A 6,657-nucleotide genomic window follows, 5' to 3' on the forward strand; every position below is an offset into this window, starting at 1 on the left:
TGTGGTTGTTGTGCGTCTGTTTTGTGGTGATTTTTTTGTTTAGTTTTAGTCGTTTTGTGTAATTTTGTGTTTTTTGTGGCTGTTTTGCATCTGTTTGGTCATTTTGTGTAAATTTGCGTCTCTTCACGGTGATTTTTTGGTCATTTTTGATGTCTGTGGTCACTTTGTGTTTAATTTTGGTCATTTTGTGTGACTTTGTGGTCATTTTGTGTCTCTTCATGGTGATTTTCTATTTAGTTTTGGTCTTTTTGTGCAGTTTTGTGGTCATTGTTTGTCTCTTTATGGTCATTTTGTCTTTAGTTCTGGTCTTTTTGTATGATTTTATTGTCATTGATTGTCTCTTTGTGGTTATATTGTGTGTCTTTGTGGTTGTTGTGCGTCTCTTTTTGGCTGTTTTTCTTCTTTTGTGGTGATTTTTTGTTTGGTTTTAGTCCTTTTGTGCAACTTTGTGGTATTTCGTGTTTGCTGTTGGTTACTTAATTGTATTTTTGTGGCTGATTTGCATCTCTGAGGCCATTTTTTATTTTGTTTTTGCTTTTTTTGTGTGTTGTGATACATTTGCATCACTTCAACGTGATTTTGTGTCTCTTTGTGGCGGTTTTACGTCTGGTTGTGCTCTTTTTGTGCAAGTTTGTAGTCATTATGTGTGTCTTTATGGTAGTTGTGCGTCGCTTTTTGGCTGTTTTTGTCTTTTGTGGTGAGTTTTTGTTTGGTTTTAGTCTTTGTGCAACTTTGTGGTCATTTTGTGTGACATTGTAGGTCTGTTTGCTTCACTTCAAGGTGATTTTGTGTCTGTGTTTGGCTGTTTTGTGTTTGGTTGTGGTTATTTTGTGGACTTTGTGGTCATTTTGTGTCTCTTTGGGGCCAGTTTATGTTTAATTCTTGTGTTTTTGTGGGACTTTGCGGTCATTGTTTGTCTGTTTGTAGTCATTTTGTGTTTGATTTTGGTAATTTTGTGGGACTTTGTGGTCATTTTCCATCTCTTTATGGTGATTTAGTGTTTTTATTTGTATTTTTGTTGGACTTTGTTGTCGTTTTGTGTCTCTTTGTGGCCATTTTGTGTGACTTTGTGGTTATTTTGTGTTTAGTTTTGGTCTTTTTGTGTGACATTGTGGTTTTGCTTTCAGCTTTTGCGTTAGGTTGTTTTGTGTTACTGCTGTGTGTCTATTCGTGGTCATTTTTCATCTCCTGACTTCTAAACGTGCTTTATTGTGACTGAGCGGTTTGTTCAGACAGATGAGGCTCATTAATGACCTGCTGCTTCCATCCAATCAACAGGTCTGAAACTGATCACATGACCTGTCTGCTATTGATCCTCACGTTCAACTGTAGATGGAATGATTTTTATTATTTCTGGTGATAAACTTCACATAAAATGGCAACAACAGAACTGAAGTAGTTTTATGTTGATATTTATTGAAATTTATCTAAAAATAAGAAGATTTTTGTGTCTAAAGAGTTACTGTTGACGTGAAAATGTTGTTTTTATCTTGTTTAGTCTCAGATTTTGTAGTTTAGGTCATAAAAACACAGAAAACTTGGTCAGAGTGTAAAATAGGTCTGTTCAGCTTGTGGAGACGAATGAGGAGCAGAGCTGTGAAGAACCATGAAAGCTTCAGACTGCAGAGGGAAGGATGGATGGATGGATGGATGGATGGACGGAGGGATGGACGGAGGGCTGAGAGAAAGTTTGTCAGACTAATAAACACGACAGAGTTTGTTTGGAGAAGCTCTTCCTCCTCCTTCACGCCTCCTCCTTCCCTCCATCCGTCCAAACAGACTCCTCTATTCTTGTGACTTTTCCTTCACGTCTTCGCGGTGGTGAAACCACGAGAACACCGGAGAAGATCTTCCAGGTCTGTCGGTCGACCTGCTCTCATTCAACTCTGGTGTTAAAGATGCTGGTTCTGTCGGCAGGAGTCTGACTCAGAAATACGCTGCACCGCATCTTTAAATAAGAAATATTCAGTACAGCTTCTGATATTTATTAATTTTACACACAATCTAAAGGCTTCAGCAAACTGTGAAGTCGACTCTGGTGGGACTCGAACCCACAACCTTTGAATCTCTTGCTGCAGTCTAGAAGTCCAACGCGCTGTCCGTTGCGCCACAGAGCCTCGATAGGAGCAGAAAAACAAGCAGAATAAAACAAGACGCGTTCAGATTTTTCAAGTAGAGTCAAACACAATGACGTTTTAGAAAAGGGGTGCGTTTGTTTCCGTCCTCTGTACGTCTCACTGCCAACACCAACATCAGGACTATCATCACCGTCAGAGTTGACTTCAGTCTGTTCACAGAGACACACAGCGACCAATAGCAGACACAAAATCTGTAAACTGAGATGGAGCTCGACTCTGGTGGGACTCGAACCCACAACCTTTGAATCTCTTCTGGTTCTACTAGAAGTCCAACGCGCTGTCCGTTGCGCCACAGAGCCTCAACAGCTTCACTAAAGCAGTTAAATAAAACAATACATGTTCTGGATCATGCAGATTTTTCTACTTGTACACAAAGAAACACACAGTCCTCCTCCTCCTCCTTCTTCTAGTTCTTTTCTTCTTCTTCTTTTCTTCTCTTTCTCCTCCTCCTCCTCCTTCTTCTCGTTCTAATTCTTCTTCTACTGCTTCTTCTCCTTCTTCTTCTTTTCCTTCTTTTCATTGTGTTATTCTTCTCCTTTTCCTCTTCTTCCTCCTTCTTTTTCTTTTTTGTGTTGTTCTTCTTCTACTACTTCTTCTCCATCTCCTTCTTCTCCTTCTCCTCGTTCGTCTTGTTCTTGTTTTCCTTCTTCTTCTCCTTCTTCCACTTTTCTTCTTCTGCTCCTTCTTTTCTTCTTCTCCTGACAAAACTGTCAGCAGTGAACTTCTCTTCCTTACAGAGAAGTTTTTTCATTTGTAGACCTTCCAACTTCTGCTGTGTGTGTGTGTGTGTGTGTGTGTGTGTGTGTGCTGAGTAATGAACATGGACTTCATGTATGTGTGCGTTTCTGTGTGTGTGTGTTGTTTATGTTGTTTACTGCGTTGCTCTGAGGTCGGAAACACTGCGGTATACATCTGTCGCCTGAACACGCACACACACACACACACACACACACACACGCACACACACACACACACACGCACACACACACACACACACACGGCCCTCCGTCTGACCTCAGAAGATGCGAAATTGTCGGGCTAATTATTATAAACGACAAACACCGGTTGCCGTGGAAACGATGCTCCCACATCCCATAATTACGCTGCGCGGCTCCGTATTAAAAACTGCCTCCGAATAGTTGGGATGGTTGGATTCCTGTCAGAGGCTCCGTGTGTTCTCAACAGGCTGAAGGCTTTGTGTTGGCCGTGGAGGGAATCAAACCCACGACCTTTAAACTGTTAGCTGACTGCAGCTAAAGTCGACTCTGGTGGGACTCGAACCCACAACCTTTGAATCCCTCCTGCTAGAGTCACTAGAAGTCCAACGCGCTGTCCATTGCGCCACAGAGCCTCGTGTTCACAGCAGAGCTTAAAGAAAACGTTTTCTGATGGTTCTAGTCTGAAACGCTTCATTCAGTCTTCAGACTTCTACAGTTTGTATCAGCGATTAAAGCAGGAAAGGAACCACAAACCTTCATGTTTACATCTGAGGATGTTTCATTGGAGCAGTTTGTGGTTCAAATCAAACCCACAACGTTTGATTTCGTCTCCAGTATTTGACTGAGATGCTAGTGACTAGCCTAGGGACACTTATTGTTAGCTTAGGGCTGCTATTGTCCATCTTAGAAATGCTAGTAATGTTCTAGCATTGCTAGTTACCATCCTACAGATGTTAACTGCAAGCCTGGGAATGCTACTAAGTGGTTTATGGCCATTAGTGCTAATGATTAGCCTAGGAATGCTAATGATTAACCTAAAGTTGCAAGTGACAACCCTAGGAATTCTAATGACTAGCCATAGCATGCTAATGACAAGCTCAGGAATAATGGTGACCAGCCTAGAGATGCTGGTTACTAGCCTAAATGCTAGGAGCTAGCTTATGGCTGCTAGTGGCTGGCCTAGGAATGCTTATTGTTAGCATAGGACTGCTATTGTCTATTGTAGAAATGCTAGTTGCTTTCGTTGCAAGTCTGGGAATGCTGGGAACTGCCTCATGGCTGCGAGTGACTAGCCTAGTAATTCTAATGATTAGCCAAGAAATGCTAATAATTAGCCTAAGGCCGCTCGGGACAACTCTAGGAATTGTCGTGACTAGCCAAAGAATGATGGTGACCAACCTAGAGATGTGACTAGTGACTAGTCTGGGAATGCTTATTGTTAGCCTAGGGCTGCTGCTATCTAGCTTAGAAATGCTAGTAATTATCTATGAATTGCTATTGACTAGCCTGTGGATGCTAGTTGTCAACCTCTGAATGCTAGTAACTAGCTTATGGCTGCTACTGACCAGCATAGTGATGACAGCAGAAATGTTAGTTGCTAGCCTCAGGCTGCTAGTGACTAGCTTAGAAATGCTAGGACTTAGCATAGGGTTTCTAGTGACTACACTGGGGATGCTAGTTGCTAGCCTGGGAATGCTAGTAACTAGCTTTAAACTGTTCATGACTAAGCAAGAAATGCTAGCTGCTAGTTTATGTATGTATACTCGTCACTAGCTTAGCGATAGTCACACTGATTTGTCGAATGAATAACTGACGCTGGTTTCAACATGGACTCAGTCTGAACTCTCAGTTAATTTCTATTTAATTATAAATTCTAAAAATAAACTCATTACATGTGACAGAGAGGAAGAAGGTCGACGACCTCGTGACAGCAGCGCTGCAACAACTGTGTTCATAAAATGTATGAATATGAAATAAAAAGAGCTGAAATACATTTAATAGATTTATTGTTCCAGTGTGGGTTTGAGGTTAATGGTTTTAAATGACGTCGTCGCCGTTGTGGAGGAACAAAGATGTGATCTGTTGGTTGTGTTCTTTGTGTTGGAGGAGAACCAGGTGTGTTGGCTTCAGGTGTGTGAATCATCCCATAAAACCCTATGTGTGTGATTTGGTGTCTTTCTGTGTGTTATTAGTCACACAATAGAACCACAAAGACGTGGAGGGAAATTCCAAACACGGCGTTTTACAGTCTGATGACACATTCATGGAGCCTGGACGGTTCCTCTGAGAGAACTCTGCTTCCCACAATGCAACGCTGAACAATGGAGCCGCACAAATAGAGCAGCACGGCCTGTTTTTATCAGGTTTCAATAGATTCTGCTCCGTCTACGTTATCGATCGTTCTATTGGTTCCTCTGCTCCAGTCGACGACCCGCTCAGCTCTTTCATTTCAGCAGAACTGGATCAAACCGAACAAAAGCTGCGGCTGATGGGTTCAGATTTGTGCCGACGGGCTGAGGTCAGCGTCGGACTTTACGTTTCCCCGCGGAGAAGTTTCACAACCGTGTTTTCACATCATTTCTCTGGTGTTTCACAAGAAGCAGCTCTTATCTATTGTGCTGATTCTCTGGAAGGTTTCCTCCTGATTCATTAGGATCCATTTTAAACACATTGTGCAAACGTTCCAACCTAATTATAGAAAAGCTCACAGAGAAAATCACAAAAACAGAACGGAGTCAAGGTTTCACAGACAATCATAGGAGCTGAAACAAAAAGGTTTTATTACCGTCTGAAGACAAATGTGCAGGAACAAGAGGCCGATGCAACGAGAACAAATCTGAGAAAAAAAAGGTGAAAATCAGAAAGCAAAGAGAAAAAATAAGTTTAAAAAAGTTACTGGAGTGTTTGAAATAGTAAAAAATAATTGTAAATATCTGTCAAGTAATTTTATTTTTTAGCTGATTTAGTCATTTATAAAAGTGCAGATTTTTGATGTTATTTACGGTTTTTTCTGTTTATTTAACACATAAATTAGCAGTTTTTTTTTCTCTTTAAATTTATTGTCTATTGTCTGTGATTTAACAAAACAAGGAAAATATGTAATAATGCATTTTAAATCCTTAATTTATATATTTTCTCCTTTGAAGAACTTTGAATTTAGTATTTTATTGCTGAAAGGATGAATTACAAACCGTGAAAATACAGATTTTGGACGATATTTACAGTTTTGTTCTGTTTATTTAACGTGTAAATTAATATTTTTTTCTTTAAATTTACTGGTTATTATCTGTGATTTAACAAAACAAGGAAAATACGTAAAATATTAATAATAAGAAGAAACAATTTACCATTTTTTAAGCCTTTATTTACATATTTTCTCTTGTAAAGAACTTTGAATTTTAAATATGTGTTTATTACTGAAAGAATGAATGATTTTGGACGATGTTTACAGTTTTTACCTTTTTATTTAAAATCTAAATTAATCATATTTTTTCTGTGATTTTTCTCGTTATTATCTGTAATTTAACAAAACAGGAAAATCTGTAAAACAACACATTCTGAGCTGCAAACTTTCCATCATGTTGTTTTGGAGTTTAAGGTTTCCACAAGTTTGAGCCTCGAACAACGAACCTCGACTCTGATGGGACTCGAACCCACGACCTTCTCATCTCCATCCAGAGGTCTGTTGTGAGGAATTAAAGTGTGATTTTAAAAAAATAAATCACATGGAACACATTAAGTTTACCACGTTTCTTACCATCAGTTAAACTTGTTTCTGCTTCTTAATCATTTTAAAAATG

The 6,657-nt window shown here is 39.6% G+C and overlaps 1 protein-coding gene and 3 non-coding genes across 4 annotated transcripts in view; 1 reads left to right on the forward strand and 3 right to left on the reverse strand.

Moving 5' to 3' along the window:
- LOC103373351 (pleckstrin homology domain-containing family G member 2-like) overlaps positions 1-6,657 on the forward strand; it is a 57,620-nt gene that overhangs the window by 4,396 nt on the left and 46,567 nt on the right. The gene's annotated exons all lie outside the window — the stretch shown is intronic.
- trnar-ucu (transfer RNA arginine (anticodon UCU)) lies at positions 2,031-2,117 on the reverse strand. Its single transcript is given in 2 exon segments — positions 2,031-2,066; positions 2,081-2,117. It is a non-coding gene; the product is annotated as a tRNA-Arg (tRNA).
- Positions 2,350-2,437, reverse strand: trnar-ucu (transfer RNA arginine (anticodon UCU)). The gene is given in 2 exon segments: positions 2,350-2,385; positions 2,401-2,437. It is a non-coding gene; the product is annotated as a tRNA-Arg (tRNA).
- trnar-ucu (transfer RNA arginine (anticodon UCU)) lies at positions 3,399-3,489 on the reverse strand. Its single transcript is given in 2 exon segments — positions 3,399-3,434; positions 3,453-3,489. It is a non-coding gene; the product is annotated as a tRNA-Arg (tRNA).

The sequence above is a fragment of the Stegastes partitus genome, unplaced genomic scaffold (assembly GCF_000690725.1).
Source record: "Stegastes partitus isolate 25-593 unplaced genomic scaffold, Stegastes_partitus-1.0.2 Scaffold1960, whole genome shotgun sequence".
NCBI classification, from domain to species: Eukaryota; Metazoa; Chordata; class Actinopteri; family Pomacentridae; genus Stegastes; species Stegastes partitus.